The following is a 19994-nucleotide window of genomic DNA, read 5'->3' as shown; positions in this document are numbered from 1 at the left end:
TGGAAGATCTGAAAAGCAAGTTTAGGGACAGATGTCATGGAGGAAATACTATCTGTGTGGTGGCTAAGAATCAACATCGACTTGATAGCACATGCAGCAACCATTTTTTTAAAAAAACAAGTACGTCAATATATAGTCATCACTGGTGTATTGTAATTCAAGAATGGGCCACAAGAGTATCTGCATACAATTTCTTTGATGTTTACAAACTTGTCCCTGCTGATTTTAAAAAATAAAATGTTGATGAAATCACACCACAAGCAAAAACATATCCCCATTGCCTTTTTTTTCATGAATATTTCTGGAATTGATAACAGCACATAACCACCTTGTTTCATTTTCTAACTATCCCCTTACTTAGAAAAAGGCACACTTTATGTTAGAGAAAATGGGAGCAAGGTCATGCTCTTAGAACAGTGTGGTTGGCCCATTGAGAGTACCTGCAATGTATTTCCAGTGTTCCAGATATATCTGCTACCCCCCCCCCAATTGCCTCTATAGCAGGGGTAGTCAACCTTGGCTCTTTTATGACTCGTGGACTTCAATTCCCAGAATTCCTGAGCCAGCTAAGCTGGCTCAGGAATTCTGGGAATTGAAGTCCACGAGTCATAAAAGAGCCAAGGTTGACTACCCCTGCTCTATAGTGTCTTTGTTGCATTATAATGCAGATTTATCCGCCATGTTTTCTTTTGTTGGTCAGCCTGAATTTTAACATGTATTAGTTTGGCTGTGCTGTGTTGGCTGTGCTACTGTGTATTTGAGTTACTCTGGCTTATAATTGCTGCCATGTTTTCACTTAGTTAACCACCTTAAAAACGGTTAGGGTAGAAAATATCAACATTATATATTTTCTCAAATCTTCATTTGAGAGTAAATCCTATATTGGTAAATAGGTGTATCTGATTTAAATATAAGTTTACAAAAGTGAAGTTCTTGAGGGTGGGGAGCAGATCCAACTAATGCAGGGTATATGCACAACATGCTCACACACAAACACACACACACACATGTTTCCTGTGTCCTCGCCCCTAGATTTCACATTTTAGATCTTATGTGCTCTTATTGAAGCCATTAAAATGATGTAATTGATCAAAATATCAGAAGAATAATTTGGGGTTCCAACTCGAACTGGGGCTGCACAAGAATAAATAAAATGAGATCCAGACAGCTGTTAGGAAAGAAATATATTCCTAAAAGCAAAACAGTTTGCCTTTAAGGGCAGGCTGCAGAGAAATGGGGTACAACAGCAGATTTTTATAGGGGGAACTTGTCCAGGATGAAGTGTCTCGGGCTGATTCTAAGGTGACACTTGAGGGTGTGTTAAATAGAGATGTTAGGATAACAGCAAAAGGACTATGAATTAAAGTGCATAATCACAAATTACGTCATTTTCTTATGATTTGGTATTGATAGTGCAATACCTGCTAGAGAACATTGAACATGTTATGAGGAAGATTAAAATGTTTGGAGAAATGGCAGGCTTAACAATAAATAAATCAAAGATTTATTTATTTATTTATTTATACTGACTAAGAACATAAAGTTGGAAGATCAGAAGAAATTGGAAGTTAAAACTGTTTTTAATGTTGTGAAAAAGGTATAGTACTTGGAGGAGTACTCTGAGGAAAATTCTAGGCTTCACAAAAATAACTATGGTAAAATATGGAAGAAGATAAAATAGGATTTAAATAAATGGCAAAAATTGGATTTGTCATTAATGGGAAGAATTTTAGTAATTAAAATGAATGTACTACCTAGAATGTTATTTTATTTCAGACTATATCAATATTGATTAGAGATTCCACTTTCAAAAAGTGGCAGAAAGATATATCTAAATTTATTTGGCAAAGTAAAAAACCAATGAATGGGAAGGTTCTAGAAAAGTTTAAAATTTTCTATTCAGCAACAGGCTCACTGAGCATGTGCAAGAAAACCTGAGTACGTGCCTGGAACTAAGTAAAGAATGTCCACATGTAGAGAACAAAAGAATACCCATATATGGTTAGGAGGTAAGGTAGAATAATTGTGTCGTCTGATAGGTTTGTGACCTGCCACGTCAGGAATTCAAAAAGTGGCAGAAAGATATATCTAAATTTATTTGGCAAAGTAAAAAACCAAGAATTAAATATAAGCTCTTACAAGATTCTAAAGATAGAGAAGGTCTGGGTTTCCCGGATCTTAGATTACATTATGAGGCTTGTTGTCTGATATGGTTAAAAGATTGGATAACTTTAAAAAATTCAAGGCTGTTAGACCTTGAATGTTTTGATTTGAGATAGCATGCCTATCTGTAGTATGACAAAACAAAAGTTAACCCTGGTTTTAAGATTCATGCTATTAGACCAGGGGGTTTTCAAACTTGGCCCTTTTATGACTTGTGGACTTCAACTCCCAGAATTCCTCAGCCAGTGTGCAATCAATTGCATGTGTATGGTGGAAGTATAAAAGAAGATTAGCTGATAAAGTGCCCCTTTGGCTATCACCTCATGAAGTGCTACATAAAACAGAGATGATTTTGGAATGTAAATGGATGACATATCAAGACTTATTTATATTTGAAAAAGAGGGATTTAAGATAAAGATAAGCTAACAACTAGTAAATGAAGGATATAATAACAACAATAACAATAACAACAGAGTTGGGAGGGACCTTGGAGGTCTTCTAGTCCAACCCCCTGCTCAGGCAGGAAACCCTATACCATTTCAGACAAATAGTTGTTCAGTCTCTTCTTAAAACTTCCAGTGTTGGAGCATTCACAACTTCTGGAGGCAGGTTGTTCCACTGATTAATTGTTCTCAGGAAATTTTTCCTTAGTTCTAGGTTGCTTCTCTCTTTGATTAGTTTCCATCCATTGCTTCTTGTCCTGCCTTCAGGTGCTTTGGAGAATAGCTTGATTCCCTCTTTTTTGTGGCAACCCCTTAAAAAACATTGGCTTGTGATTGAATTTAGAATTTTTGAAAGATTTAAATTTGTCAAAAAAAAGTTTTATTTTCACAGGAACTAAATCTGAATTGGACATTAATGTTCTGGAGACCACTTGATTTCTAAAGTATATAAAATGCTACTTAAGATGAACCTAGAAGATGAATACGTTAAAGAGTGTATGGTAAAATGGGATAATTTTTTGAGTATAATATAATGCTAGATAAATGGGAGAATGTATGGATGAATGGACTAAAATTCATATTAAATCATAATTGAAAGAAAGCTTTTACAAAATGATGTATTGTTGGTACTTGACCCCAGATAGACTAGCAAAAATGTATAAATGGATTTCTAATAAATGCTAGAAATGTAACCAAAACCCAGGTTCATTTTATCATATATGGTGGTCTTGCAAATATGTAAAAACATACTGGATAAATGTAACAATGACAATGCAAAAATATTTAAGATACAGATATTAATAAAACCTGAAGTTTTTCTTTTAGGTATTATAGACCTGCCAATTGAAAAACAATTTGGGCTGCTAGTCCTTCACATGGTGACTGCTGCGAGGATTGTACTTGCTAAACACTGGAAAGAAAAAGAGATGCCAACTGTTGAAGAATGGATTTTGAAATTGACTGAACTAGCAGAGATGACAAAATGAACTGCTTTGATTAGAGATGATGGACTACACAGCTTTATAAGAGACTGGAAATTGCAGACTTTCAATGCACTAAATATAATAACAGATGGTTAACAGAGGGATTTGAAGACTAATGTAATGTTTAGCTCAACCTGTTGACTGCTTTTTCCTCTCTCTCTCTCTCTCTCTCTCTCTCTGTATGTGTATATATATATATATATGTTTTCTGAGGTTTTCGTGGGTGTTTGTATGTAGGTCTTTGGTTATTCGGGTTTTCTCCCACGTAAAATTGGAAGTGTCTTGGCGACCAAGTCTCATTCTCATTTCGGCTTCGTGCTCCTAGAAGCACAAAGCCGAAAGCACCAGCCTGAAGATGACGAATGAGACTTCGTCGAAATGTCGCCAAGACACTTCCAATTTTACGTGGGAGAAAACCTGAATAACCAAAGACCTACACACACACACACACACACACACACACACACACACACACACATACATATATACATGTATATACATATATACACATGCACCAGAAGAGCACTTGAGGATCGTAAAACAACCAGCGGGGCCAAGGACAGGTTGCCAGATGCGGAACAACTCAGCGCCATACGGATGAGTACAATCAACGGGCCAATGATGCGCTCAAGGAGCCGGGCGCAGAGGCGGGAGGTTATATGAGCTGGCTCCCAGATCTCCTTTTACTCCAACTCTGACGATGTCGGCAATTTGACCGACGAAAACTTAGTGACTCTTTTTAACCACAGGCTTGTTTACATTAAAAAGTCTGGTTTATTATATCCTGGTGTTCGTTTTTCTTTCTAACTTTCTAAAAAAAAAAAGGTGCTAGAACTCACACATGTCATACAACCCGCCTTGCCTACCCTACAAGGTTCCATCCAAAAAAGGTGCCGGAATTCCGTTCTGGGCATTCTATGAGAAAAAAAGCCCTGTATACACACACACACACACACACACACACACGTAAAAAGGGAGGAGAATTTACTGCTTTTTTTTCCTTTCAGCATCCAGCCAGGGTGGATCCTACATATTAAATGTTAAATTTAATTGACCACTCTTCTTTTTTTGTACACTATCTTTTTTTTTTGTTAGATGCATGCTTTTGTTTCATTTTCCTTGTTTATTTTATTATGTGTTTTATTTTCTATGACAAAACAATAAATATTTTTAAAAATGAGATCCAGACAGCTGTGAGGAAAGAAGAAATGTTTATTCCTAAAAGCAAAACAGTTTGCCTTTAGGGGCAGGCTGTAGAGAAATGGGGTACAGCAGCATATTTTTATAGGGGGAGCTTGTCCATGATGAAGTGTTTACGTACTGATTCTAGGATGACAGTTGAGATGTGTGTGTGTGTAGGTATCTCTATGGTGTTTATTCTTGTGAAGATGCAGTTCAGCTGGGAGACCTAATTTAATTAACTGTGTGTTTGCAGACCTTAACCTTTGATATGTGGATTAGGTCTGGGTAACTTATTTGGGGTTTGAGGAAGTTTGCTAATTTTTCTTGATTAACTTAGTTTCAGCTTGACTGTCAATTATCTAGTGGAGACACCAATTCTCAGATGATTGTGGATTCTGCTAATATTTTAAGAGAAGATTGAAACAGTATAAAGAATAAAATATATTTGGATATAACTTTTCAAAAAAATTTTTTTGTTATTGTTTAAATTAACTTAATTTATAACCTTTACAATTAAAGGGAGTGAATATAATGCTTCTGCCTCTTGTTTTCTTCACAAGAGCAACCCCATGAGGAAACTGCTGAGAGAGAGGCAGTAGCCCAAATTCACCCCGCCAATTCTCACGCCAAATGGAGACATAAAATTCAGAGCCTTCTGGTTTCTAGGCCAGCAGCCTTACCAATACAGCATATCGATTTAATGTTAGTTCTAATTATAACTCTAATAAATGATTATAATCTACTAAACTTCTAACTCTCAACGACTGTGAGCCGCTCATAATAATTAAATTCAGTAAAAAAAAAAAAAAGTAAAAGACAGCAAGCAGGATGAAGTGAGGGGGTCTCCCTCTCCCTTGCCAAAGGCCTGGATGAAGAATGTGGTCTTCTCAAGCTCTTCTAAACAACAACAAAGTGGGGCCATCCAGATGTCAAGGGAGCCAGAAGAAAGTGCTACAACAGAGAAAGTGCAACTTCCTGAGCCCTGAGAGATGGCTTTGTTTAATTGAAAGAATGTACGACATGTCAACCCTGCAGGATCAAATTGGTCAGGCAGATGTTATGGGACAAAGGTAGTCCCTCAAATAATCGAGAGAAAACACTTTGGTTAACTTTTTATTATACCATCCAATTGAACTTTTGACAAATGTAGTGATTTATAATTTCCATCACATTAGAAAAACTTTCTGCAAATAATTCATTGAATAGTTCCCCCTCCCCCCCGCGCAGTCTTCAGCCTTCCTCAGCCTTCCTCATCCTCTTTTTTTTTTTGGTGCCTTCAAGTCAGTTTTTAACTCCTAGCGATTGCCTGGACTAGTCCCTGCAGTTTTGTTGACATGTTTTCAGAAGTGGTTGCTTTCTTCCTAGGATTGTGAGAGATGCCTGGCTCAAGGTCACATAGCTGGTTTGTGCCTAAGGAAGAACTAGAAGTCACATTCTCCTGGTTTCTAGTCTGATGTCTTAACTACGTCACCAAACTGGCTCTCTTTACTTAGCCAAAATCCAATCAAATATGTTGAGTTACAACTGAAGGAAGAAACAACCTGAGGAAAGTTGGCTGATAACAGAAATGGGAATTATAATATATAATATAATAATTATAATAATGATCTGCTATTATTAATTTGAACCAACAAAGCAGGGCTATGTAAAGTAAAAGTGTGAACAGTGGAAAAAAAATTATCCAAACTCAAATATCACCGAAAAATGATTTGCAGATCAAAAGAGATCCATTACCAAAAATAAAATATTCTGGAAGAGATTCAGGAAAAACTAAAAATGAAAGACCCCAAAATAATAGTAGAATAATAGAAAAAAAAAATCAAATAACAATTGGAACTATAAAGGAAACAACTGATACAAACTACACAAATGATAACTTAGAAGAAGTCATAACAACAGAATCATTCCAACTCATTATTATTATCATTATCATTATTATCATCATTATCATTATTAGCATTATTATCATCATTATCATTATTTATGAACTGAACATCCTTAAAGAAGAATTAAAAGAGACTATTATGGCATATGCAAAATCACCAGTAGACAAAGATAAATCTTGGCTATCAAATAGCAAAAAAGGCTAATAAAATCTCAAATTTCCTTTATAGCAGTGGTTCTCAACCTTTCTAATGCCGTGACCCCATAATACAGTTCCCCATGTTGTGGTGACCCCCAAGTGGGTGTGGCCACCAATAAGAGGGAGTAGGACAGCTAAGGAAAAGGGAACAAAATGGTGGACAGCATGGTTTGGCGACCCCCATGAAATGGTCATTCGACCCCAAATGGGGTCACGACCCACAGGTTGAGAACCACTGCTTTATAGAGATGATCTGAAGCTTTATGAGAAATCCGAAATCAAAATCCAGAAAAACACTGCAAGAATTTTTTTAGCACAGCACAGATATATGCTGTGCTAGAGAAATATGCTACAATAACAATAAGGCCGGGTAAAATAGCAAACAGTAATAGAATTTAAATGCCAAATAGCTAAAACCATCAGCAGCCATCAAGATGAAGCCTATAAATATCTGGATATTTTACACCTGGACAACATCAAGCTTCGACAATTTAAAAATGTGTCTGGTAAAGAAAACATTCAGACTAAGAAAATTGCTAGAGACAAAATTAAATAGTGGAAAGACCATCAAAGCCATCAATATCTCGGCTATACATGTGATATGATGCAGTACAGGAATTATTAACTGCATACAAACTAAACTGGGCAGTTTGCACAAAAAAAGCAAGAAAACAGATGACTATTCATTATGCGTTACATCCCCATAGTGGTACTGACAGATTGTATCTACACTGCAGAAATGGAGGCAGAGGTTTACTTCATGTGAAACAATTTTTGAAAAAGAAAAGCATGCATTGGTTAAATGTAAAAGACAGTTAAGAAGAAGCATTAATGCAAGTTAAAAATGTACTAAATGTACAGGAAATAAAACATTAATACTAAAATAATGTAATAAAAACAAGAAAATGCTGGCAAAGAAACATATTACATGATCAATTTCTACAAAAGGAAAGTAATAAAACTTGCCAATGGCTTATAAATGGAACATTAAAAAAGAAACTGAAGGCTTGATTTTGGTTGCTCAAGAGCAAGCTATTCGAACTAATGCATCAAGGCCAGAATTGAAAAATGAAATGAGTCAAAGTTCAGATTGTGCAAAGAAGCTCAAGAAACAATAGATCTTTATTCTGTTTGTGCAAGAAGATCATACAAACTGACTATAAACAACAACATAACTGTAACTGGAGAGTACAAATTATCATGTGCCAATAATGAAAAATTGGTGGGAACATAGAGTTGAAAAAGTAGTAAAAAATGAGCAGGTTAAAATATTGTGGGATTTCTGAATGCAAACTGACCAAGTCCTGAGATATAACACACCAGATTTTAACTGTGGTTGAAAAGAAAATGATAACTGATGTGGCAATACAAGGGGTATTGTAGAATAGAAGAATTGGAGAAGATCACAAAATATCAAGATCTGAAAAGTGAAATTGAAAGATTGTGGCATAAACCAGCCCTGGTGGTCCCAGTGGTTATCGGTACAGTAGGTGTTATGTCAAAAAAATCTTGGACAGCACTTAGAAAAATCTGTGCATTGATAAAATGTTCACCTGTCAATTACAAAAGGCCATGCTGCTTGGATGTGCAAATATATTACACTGATACATTACAACATGCTAGGTTTTGGGAAGAAAGCCAACACCAAGTAAAGAAGCAGCAGCTGTGAATTCACAATGTTGTGTATGTAATAATAATTTATTAACTTGTGTACCGGCTGACTCTCAATAACTCTAGGTAGCTTCTGACAATCGAACTAACTACAGTAAAGCATAAAAAAATAAAGACATCAAGATGTAACTGAGTGATCAAAAGATTGAATTGGGATACAGTTGAAGTTTAGTGAGTGGCTTTGGGCTAACCTCAGAACCAAATTTATCATACTCTGTTTTGCTATAGGGCTGAAGAGAACCCCCTTACAGCTTCCCAGCAATAAAAGCAATAATAACAACAGAAGAAGAATGAACTGGAATTCAGAGAAGCTCAATTATTTGTTAGATTTAATTCCGTACTTTTCCTTTTTTTCCCCACAACAGCAACTCTCTAAAATAGGTTGAACCTGAGAGAGAGTGACTGTCCCATTCACCTAGCCAGCTTTCGTGGCTGAAAGTGGACTTCAACTTAGGGCTCTGTGGTGTAATGGCCAGTGGAGAGAGACCCGGGGAACTGTAGTTCAATGCCTGGAAAGCCACAGAGGCAGTGGTGGGGTTCGCACCACTTCGGCAGAACCGGTAGCTAATTTTTTGTTGACCAGGCCCAGAATAGACTTCCGGAAGCGGCATCCACACAGAGAACCGGTAGTTCACATATTTGAATCCCACCACTGCACAGAGGCCCCTGTTCAGTTATAAAATTTTCTGTTGTTTTAAGGTGGTGATCTTTTCTGTGGTTTTCCGTGTTGTTGGAAAATGCCTGCAATGATAGGTTTCTTGCAGTAGGAGGGGCAGCTCCAGGATCAGATGACATAGCCCTTGTCCCTTCTTCTCCTAACGAATGACACAAAATGTTTTAAAAAGGAACTCTTGCCTCAGACATTGGAATTTTTGACTTTATGGAATAATTGACTGGCATGATGTCATCTCTACAATAACAGGTCATCTAACTAGGTCAGCTGTTTGTTGAAGTGCCACTGTATGGATGCTTCTCATCTCAAGCATTACTTTTTTTTTAAAGTTTTTATTTTTCATTTATCAATTACATAAACAAAAAAGAAAAAAATTCACATTTGACAAAATAAAATAAATACGCATAGGTGTTGCTTGCCCACCCCCCCAAACTGCATCCGCCCTCTGTAACACTCTCCCTTACTTCCCTCCTCTTTCTCCCCTCCCCTCCCCTCTCTCTCCCCTCCCCCTCTCCTCTCACCATTCTACTTCCTCCCTAACCTTTCTCCTCCACTCTCATCCCTCTTCGGATACAGTGCCGGGGAAATGCCCAAGCAACATCTCTCTCGTAAGTTGTCCCATCTATTATCTTACTTTAATCCTATTGTCTAACCTACTTAAGCATTACTGAGTGCAGAAAGTCTGTTCCGTCTCTGTCTCCCAAAATCTGCTCCCATGGTTATGCATATGTTAGTTAGACTATATGTGGGCAGGGGGGAAGAAGGAAACATTTAAGAAACATTATTGCCTCTGCACAGAACCCTATATTAGTGACAGCCACTTTTGCTTGAACGTCTTGGTTCCTGCTCAACAGTTTGAGGCCTATTAATGTGTCTATTCTTTCCTAAAACCACCAGCACTGTCTTCTGTCACCACATCCTGTGACAGTAGATTACACAGATTATATTGAGTAAGAAAACGGTTTTATTTCCAATGTATTACACACCATCTCCTGCTCCTAAAAACAGACCATGTACATTTTTTCCCCTGCATTTTATGAAAGCATTCCCAACTTTGGATGCAATACTCCACACGATTCGTCACTTTAATTTCCGGAATTGTTCAGGAACATCTGGAGACTCATAGGTTGCCGATTCCTACTTGTTAGGACAGAACATGCCATTCATTTGTTGGTAATCAAGCGGGAAGGTTCCTAGAATTAACAACCAGAAAACCTCCCTCCTTGCTTAACACTCTTTTTTTGTGAAAGGAAAGAAAGTGAAACTAGATTTTTTTTTTGGTAGCCTATCATATGTATTTGAGAGAAAAATAGTAAACATTCCAGAATATTCCAGTGCCCTGATCTCAAATACCGTGTTCACATTATGTGTATTTCTATTTTTACTTTACTTTTACATTCCTCCTGATCTTAATCTTACAAGCTGATTGTGCATCTGATATGTTATCTAACATGCATCTTCTGTAGAGATGCTCACCAAGAAACAGTTAGTTTAGTTTTTGAAACCATCCAATTTGACTAGTATTATAGCTATTCATCATGCTGCAATTATTATTTTTTTTTCAAATATTGCATTTCTAAAGATGGTACGTTTTCAATGGATAATTGTGGAAATATTTTTGTTCCCATGCTGCAAAACTGGGAACAGCTCAGACATTTGAGAGTCATCAACTGTTGAATGAAGTTATGAGGTATATGTGTATCTGCAAACTAACTGTTAGACCTATTTTTATATAAAAGCTTACTTGTTGTATATAGCTTTTAGGTTCCTTGCTAGTTCTTGATGTCACCACAACACTCCACATACTGTATAGAATTACCTGCTTGCATAAGAAAAGAACAGTATTTAAGCCATTCTTCTTCAACCTGGTGCTTCTGCAAACTAGTGCTAGTGTGGAGGGAGGAGAGATGATTATAATTTTCAAATAATTCCAGTGGTAGTGAGCAAGGTGCAGAGCAGCACAAATGGTCATGAATATATTATATAATCATTTTATGTAGGCCTATTTTCCATTTAATATATTTGTTTGAACTTTAGTAATTTTTCACAAATCATATTACCCAAAGCCTTCTTCTACATTCTGGTGACATTTGTTATTTCTTTGTACATGGCCAGGCTTCTGACATTAAATAGGTAGTAACTGCCATGAAAAGGTATGAGCTAGCATTTTCCTTAATATTTCTTCTAGATCAGACATGTCAAACTCACGATGTCACGTGACATGACGCAACGTATCGGAGCTTTTTCTCCATTGCCAACAATGCGGTGGTATGGTTTCCTGGTGACACGTCCCGCCTGTGGGCCGGCAGTTTGACACCCCTGTTCTAGATATTTTTGACCATCTGCCTAATGATCTCATGTGGGCTTATTTCTGAGTTATAGGTAACTCTTGACTTACAACCATTTGTAAGTCATTCAAAATTACAAAAAAATGACTGACTTATGACTGGTCCTCACACTTCGGACCATTGCAGCATCCCCTCCCTAAGTCCCATGATCATATTTGGGCACAGAGTAGCATCTTCCTGGGGTTTGGCAAATTTTCATCCCAACCAAACAATAAACTGCAAAATAGAATTTGAAATCAGGTAAACCTAATCTTCCTCTTTCCTTTGCATGAGCCAGCATTTAACTCCTGGTTTTCTCTATGCCACACAGGTTTAGATATACAGTATCCTTTGTTTCACTAGTTAAGTGGTGCATCAGTTGTCTGAAACAAAAACATCATTCTAGTTAAGGCATTCATTTTTATCACAGAAATTCTCCCCAGCAAGGACACTCTCCCTCTTAACATGTCTTTTAAAACTTCATTTCATATCTTAACACAGTTATTTTGAAATAACACGCAGTTCAAATTTGTGATAGTGATGCCCAGATATTTCATTTTCTTCTCAATCTTAAAATCCATTTAATTCATGTTCAGTTTGATCTTCCATTATCACATTTTTGCTAACGTCTTCATTTGTGCTTTTTGGAAAGTATAGATCGATCTTACCCATTTTATAAAGTTTTCCAAAATTCGTATCTTCCAAAACTTTGAAGAAGAAAGCTCAGTTCAAATTGTCAAGAACTTCTCTGCACCTAAGAAAATCAGCGTGGGTTGTTTTTCATTATGTTATCCCAAATATTCCAAAATGTCCAACAGATTTCTAATGTTATCCTTTAACTGTCTTTTAGGTAAAAACCCACACTGATCTTTATGACTAAATTCTTGCAAAATTATTTCCAATCTGTCAACTAGAATCATTCACAGTTTCTTGTTAAAGACAAATACCTCTTTAGGTATTACTGCTAAATTAGTCTCTTTCTAACCCTCTGGCATCTTTATTATGTTTTGTAAAGGTTGTAAAAGCTCATCCACAAAACATTTATAACAAAAATATGATAATTCATTTGGTTCAGGTACTTTGCCTAATTTAATCTTTTTTATAGCTTCACAGTCTTCCCTTATTGATATAGATCCATTCATAATCTTGTCTCATTTCCTCTATAATCCTTGGTAGAATTTGATCCTTTAAATATTCATCTATTTTCTCTAGAGAGATGTCATTTCCTGTATACAGGTTGGAATAATATTGATGAAATGCTTATTGTATGGTACATTGCCCATTAATACAGTATCTACTTGTAATTTCAATATTTTCTTTTTTTTATTTTCATAATTTATATGCTAGGCACTTTCCTGGTTTATTTGCAAACTCAGTTTTTTTATTTTGCATAGTTCATTTTTATTTCCATTTGTTTTAATGTTAACATATATGTTTCTCTTTATAAAAGTTTATTTGGTTGAAAAATGCTTATTTTCTGTGGAAATTTCTTTAATTCTTTTTTGTTGTCTTTATCTCATGCAAAACAGCTTGTGTTTTCTCTCGACTCTTCTTTTTTGAGTTCTCTATTATGTTGTGTAAAATAACCTCTAGTAAAAGCTTTACTTGTATCCAAAACCATTCTTAAATCAATTTCTTCACCTAAATTATTTTGAAGAAGAATTATTTTAATTTCTTTTTACATTCCTCCACTATTGCTTCCTTCTCAATTACATTTCATTTAGTCTCCATCTAAAAAAAGTAAAAATTTCTTTTACAAACCACAGGATTTTGATCTGAAAAAGTCTTTGGTAATATCTCTCGTTCAGAAACCTTAGCAGCTAATTTCTTTGAAATGGAAATCATGTCTATTTTTGAAAAGATTCTGTGTCTTTCAGAAAAGTAAGTATATTCTCTTAAATTGCCATTTTTCTATCTCCATGCGTCAACACCCCTACATCGTCCATCAAATCAAAGAAAACTTTTTGGTAATTTGCCTTGAGTGATTTTATTTATTTACATCCCACCTTTATTATTTTTATAAATAAGGTGGCAAAGGTGCACAATACCCCTTCTACCTCCTGTTTTTCCCACAACAACCTTGTGTGGGAGGCTGGATTGAGAGACGGTAACTGGCCGAAAGTCAGCCAACCTAAGGTGGGACTAGAACTCACCGTCTCCTGGTTTCTAGCCTGGTGCCTTAACCACTAGACCAAATTAACTATATTTTTCTCAGAAATTTCAATGTCCCATTGAACAGTAAATTTCATGCTGAAACTTTTCTAACTCCAGGGAAAGCTGTAGCTTGGGTTGTGGTGGGACTGGGTGTCTTATTGTTTTGAATGAAACCGCAATGGATAACCTTGAAGAATTGCAATGGTTGAATTTTTTGCAAAATAATGATTCCACATATACCCATGCTGAGCTTTCATTTTACCAAACCTTTCCAAAATTTTTAGAAACCTTTTCCAGTTCTCTTCTTTCTTATTTTGCCTTTGACATATTTGCTTGACCTGCTGGTGCTATCAAGCAGCTGTAGAAGATCTATAACCTTTTAAACAGGATAAAAATATTACGCAGAAGTGCAGTGTTTTGTCTCTGGAGCAGAATTTCTTTGATGGTCAATATTTGATTATTGTTTCATTTTAAGACAGTGTTTAAAATGATATGTGGGGATTTTTGCCTGTTTTATTAGAAACGTTCAAACTAAAACCATCTGATATGAATGCACGTGTATATCCAAGTCTGTTTGCTTTAAGCAAACACCTTGTTACTTGTCACCAGGCAATTTCTCATCACAGGACTTGCCACTGCAGTCGAGAAATTTGCTATGTCAGAGGCATTCTTGTACTTTCACAAGTTTGTTTAACTTATTTGCACTAGTCTAATACAGGGAATTCTCAACTTACAACCATTTGTTTAATGACTGTTTAAAGTTAAAACAGCACCAAAAAGTTTACACTGTCACAGCATCCCCACAGTCACATAATCAAAATTCGGGCGCTTGGCAATCGGTGTATATTGATGACAATTATCGCATCCTGGGGTCATGTGATCACCATTTGCGACCTTCCCACCCAGCTTTTGTCAAGCAAAGTCAATGGGGGAAGCTGGATTTGCTTAAAAGCTGTGTGATTCACTTAATAACTGCAGTGACTCATTTAACAGCCGTGGCAAATAAAGTCGTAGAATTAAGCTCAACTCATTTAACAACCAATTTACTTAGTGAAAATTCTGGTGCCAGTTGTGATGGTACGTTGAGGACTACCTATAGTAAGAGCTGTTCAGCCAAATCAAGTTATTTTTGAAAAGCCAAATTTAACCTTCAATTTTATTTGATGTTGGTTTCAATTTGAGTTAAGAGGTTTGGCTTTTTAATGTAATTTGTAATTTAATGTATTATCCTAAAATATTTTAAGGAGCAAAAGTAACTCAAGGTTAAATCAGGATATCAACACTGGACTATTGAATCTAATGCTAACCACTGCCATAGCATGAAATATTACTTCTAGAACAACACAGAGATTAAAAAAAACCCACACAGATCAAACAAGAGCAAATGATTAAATACCAAAGACAAAATATATCCCTGAGCAGTTAAAGCAGTATTGCAATACGAAATGCTAGCCCCAAAGCTTTTTCGTATATTTCCATAATATATTTTTTAGTTCCAAACATCTGGAGGAATGAATAAATTCGTCTGTGAAATTCCAGATGTGCAGTATTTTAGAGTCACAGTTTACTTTAGAGATTAGCTGGCTCTATTCTTTTTCTTGTGGCCACTCATGGATAGTTGGGGGAGAACATGTAGAAACATCACAGGCAGTTAAATAATTCGCTGAGAAACTACACAGTTTAAAATATTACAGATTAGCAGGAGGAAGAAATCCTATATTGTTGTGACACTTTTTCTGCAAAACAGCATATAAGGAAGATAAACTCTGTATGCTGCAACCACAATCCACCTGCTATTAGTATGCACAACAAATTTTTTTGAACATCGGTTGGAGGGGTTGTCTCCCTCCGTTCCCTTTTCTGGTTCTTTGGATGGAAAGGAGAAATTGTTATTTCGAGATATTACTGATCTGTGTGTCTTCCACCTGTGTTGAATTGCTTTCATGAATAAACAACCGGAGTAAATGTGATAAAATCAAATATTGGTTAGAACATCTAGCTCAGTGGTTCTCAACCTTTCTAATGCCGCGACCCCATAATACAGTTCCCCATGTTGTGGTGACCCCCAACCACTTATACATCATCGGGTGCCAGGGGCGTGGCCAAAGAAAAGGGGGGAAAAATGGCGGACAGCCTTGTTTGGCGACCCCCGTGAAATGGTCGTTCGACCCCAAATGGGGTCCCGACCCACAGGTTGAGAACCACTGATCTAGCTTATGAAGCTGTCTTTACCCTCCACCCACAGGGTCTGTAATTTAAAATATATTTTCCTCAATTGTTAGACTACAAATAATTTATTGGTTTTCAGTACAGTAGTTAAAACAGAGTACTTTTAAACCTATATTTGGTCATAAAAGTTACCCTTTTATATTAGTAATGACTTTCCTGACTACCCTACAATTAGATATGTAGAAATGAGTATTATAGGTAGCAGTTTTGTTTTCTGTAAGGAGGAGGATAATTAGGGTTTCATTAAAGTGGCTTTACTTCAAAAGGGGAAGGAAAGTATGTATTTGGAACCTTAAGAAAATTTAAAATATGGTGATCCGGTTGCACTGATGACTGATTTACTATATTCATTCATTCATTCATTCATTCATTCATTCATTCATTCATTCATTCATTCATAATGTAGCTCTTAAAATTTTTAAATTTTAATAAATCAAGAAAAACCACAGAAATCCAATGTGTCGATATTGTCAGGTAATAAAACAGCTTTCTGATATTAAATAAGTAAAATAATTATATTTCAAAATTGCATTCTTATCTATCATTATTTTTCTTTTGGATTTTCTTTCTTTCTTTTTTTTGCTAAAATACTGTTTACAAGATTCTCTGCTTCATATCTGAGGAATTGCAAGATATCCCAGAGGTTTCATACAACAAGCATTCAATATTACTTCAGTCACAGATTTTGTTGGATAAAGTTTTTGATCAAAATAGGTAAAGTTAAAGTCTGCTACAATATTTTCCGTTCGATTTAATGGAAACCTTTGCATATCAATGTAACTATAAGAGCTGGATAATGAAAACATGCCCAGTCATGGCCATGAGTACTTTCCAGCTTCAAGCAGCAAACAGCCCATCTGTGGTTTATTTGTTTTCTTGTTTAGCAAATGCAGGATAAGGAGAAACTAACCACAAACTATACTCTTGGCTTGCATTAAGTGTGTTTATGGCTTCATTCTCTGATTAGCTCCAGCTACAAGCATACTTCTATAAACAAACCACAGAGGGTGGTTTGCTAGCCATGCTATTTGGGTGAGGAAATGTAATGCTTTTTCACTAATCACCTTGCATGTTTAAGCCTAAATCATAGTTATTTTAACCATAGTGGTTGATACAGATGTAGTAGGCTGATTTGTAAATATTGCTAAGCCATAAACAATGGCTTAAAAGCCTAAATGCTGAGTATACATCTGAAGCTAAACCAAAACTAAAGAAGCCACATTCCAGATTAAGGATGATCTGTGACCTTCACGTAGATATGAGTATCTGTGAACAGGCAACACATACAAGGTGAAAGCAAAACACAGTAAAAACAGGACACATTTTTACATGCATTTCTGTTCTTCAGAGCTCTGAGATGGGGCAGCTTACTTGGTGTCTCAAGTCCGAATGTATTTGCATAGTTATCAGGATGAGAGAACCTGGGATGCAAATAGTTATTTTATTCTTTGCCGATTTATTTATAATTATCAGCAACCCAACTATCTGTCAATATAACACATAATCTTTTGGGAAACATTTGGTATCTCAGGCTGATGTTTCTTAGTTGTTGTATATGCAATAACTGTAATTGTTTTTATTCTAGAAAACAGCATGGGCTTGACTGTGTTCAAAATGGAGCAGAGGAAGGCCTTACAGCTTTGGCTTGGCCTGCCCTTGTACATGGTTCCTAATGGATTGTTCCTGAGAGAATGAAGCATGTCATCATCCTGCAATGTACGAAGCTATGGTGGAGATTGCAGTTTGCTTGTGGGTTTTCAAAGCCACCACACTATGTTTTTTAGAGAGCATGATTTTTCTCCCTTGCTTTCACTGACAGTAGCAACAAAAGGATGCCTGAACCCAAGTAGTGATGTCACCGGCACTAGCCTTTCCTTTGCAACACCTCACACTTTGAGCTCCCTCTTACCCTTGAAAGAGGTAAGAATCCATATTTTTGTGAAAGCAATTGAATGCTAGGCTTTTTATTCCATTTCAGAAGTTCTATCTTCTTCTTATGACTCATTGCAATTCCATCACAATGATTATTCTGCCGACTGCCAGCAGTTCGATTCTCACCAGCTCAAGGTTGACTCAGCCTTCCATCATTCTGAGGCTGGTAAAATGAGGACCCAGATTGTTGGGGGCAATATGCTGACTCTGTAAACTACCTAGACAGGACTGTAAAGTATTGTGAAGCAGTATATAAGTCCAAGTGCTAAGCTCTATTATGGGCAGAACTTTTTGTGAATACTGGATTCCCAAGACAGATGTCTTTCAAAATCTCCTGCTTGGTAAAAGGACCTCTTTTCCTCTTACACCCAAGAAATATTTTTTTGATTTTCATAATCAGCCTTGAAACAGGCTTCCATTTAACATTGTTGCAGTCCTATGAGAAGACTCTACTTTGATATGTTTAAATAAGTTCTGAAAAATTGATGTCACTTCAAAGGCCTCTAAATTTCAGTGTAACTGTTAGTTTTATGGAGAGGTTTCATTATCATAGTTAATACATCTTACCTTTAATTTCTTAGAATATTGTAAAATAAAGTAACTAGTCATTAAATTGTTATTCTCCATGAATTCCGAAGTTGAAATTGCTGGAGAATATCTTCTATTGCTCAACATTTTTCTCTTTGTTTTGACATAATACTCTGAAGTGGTTGTGACTCCAGTAATCCTTTACTCCAGTCTAGCTGACATTTGAACACCATTATTTGACTGGAGAGACTTAAATGCTCATCCCACTCAAATCCATCTATTGTGCTCACTAATTAAAAGCTCTATGTGGTTCATCTTTGGCAGATTGTGTTTAGGAGTCTTCTAAGAGATATGAGTAACAAATGAACAAATATGATTCTAGCAAAACCACTTGTATTTTCCTTTTATTGTAATCCACATGGCTATTAAATTTCTCTCTCTCTCTAGATGTTAGGTAGATAGATGTTAGGGAGAGAGAGAGAGAGAGAAAGAGAGAATATGATATGATATGTGATATATGTGAAAGACACTCCTTTAGTTCACTAAGAGACCAGATTTTTATAGTTACAGATCTGTGGAGGAATGTTGACCATGTTAAACAGCTGAAGTATAACATGCCAATGTATCATTTCAGCATGATGCATTGTGATCACATAGGTAGACAGATTTATGAGTTCACAGGCATGTGTTATGTATCTCTCTCATATTCAAAATTACAAACTGCATCATGAAATCAGCCCTCTACTTTCCATCACTGTGCATTAAAGAATGGGAAATGTATTGTGAAATATCCCCCTCTCCCCCAAGAAAACAATAGAAAGATAACACATTCAGATATTCAAACACCACCATAGACTGATAGAAGAGGGCACTGGAAGGGATGTCAGCCTAGAATCTCCTGGAACATTCAACAAAGCATAAGAATGGAACATAAGAATAGTAGGAGTTGAAGAGCGCAATAAGATCTATTTTAAAAAGCAAAGGATAATGGCATCTAGAATATACACAATTGATTACATATGGTGCTTAACAGGGAAAAAAGGATTGCGGAAGTTTTCAAAATAATAATTAATTTTTTTAAAAAAAAATTCGTTTTCTCTCTCTCTTTCTCTCTCTCTCTCCCTCTCCCTCCCCCCCTCTCTTTCTTTCCTTTGGCAAAGAGTACATGTAGTGGTCATGGGAAGAAGAAAGACAGACCCAGGGGAAAGATAATAAAAAATTCAGGACTAGCAACTGCCAGAAATCCAAGGTAAATTTTTTCTAAGAAAAATTAATGTTACAGTTCATCTATTCTCTCACTTGAATGCTAACTCCTGACATCACAAACTTATCTCTGATGGGGCTGTACATGGGATCTGATTGAAAGAGGCAGGACCGCACAGATACTCAACTTGTTTTCCCATATTTAGTCATTTAAAAGACAATAAGAAGCCATTTTTGCCAAGCTTTGTCAGAACAGGCAAGCAATTGCACATGTCTGGCTCCAAGCCCCCTTAATTCTTCAGCACCCTATTTTGGGTAGTGCCCGAACAATTATTTTCAGCAATCTTCCACTTGTCTATAAGCTATTACTGGCAAATCAACAATACCACTTCCATAGCCAATCACTATCTAAGTCTGCTTTA

At 36.3% G+C, this 19994-nt stretch overlaps 1 long non-coding RNA gene across 1 annotated transcript; it reads left to right on the top strand.

Moving 5' to 3' along the window:
- The first annotated feature begins 9748 nt into the window (after positions 1 to 9748).
- Positions 9749 to 19727, top strand: LOC120316348. Its single transcript, XR_005558934.1, has 3 exons — positions 9749 to 9807; positions 17495 to 17829; positions 19530 to 19727. It is a non-coding gene; the product is annotated as an uncharacterized LOC120316348 (long non-coding RNA).
- Positions 19728 to 19994: the final 267 nt, after the last annotated feature.

Source organism: Crotalus tigris, unplaced genomic scaffold (genome assembly GCF_016545835.1).
Source record: "Crotalus tigris isolate CLP2741 ecotype Arizona unplaced genomic scaffold, ASM1654583v1 scf7180000019363.1367679, whole genome shotgun sequence".
Classification (NCBI taxonomy): Eukaryota; Metazoa; Chordata; class Lepidosauria; order Squamata; family Viperidae; genus Crotalus; species Crotalus tigris.
This window is presented reverse-complemented; position numbering and strand designations above follow the sequence as displayed.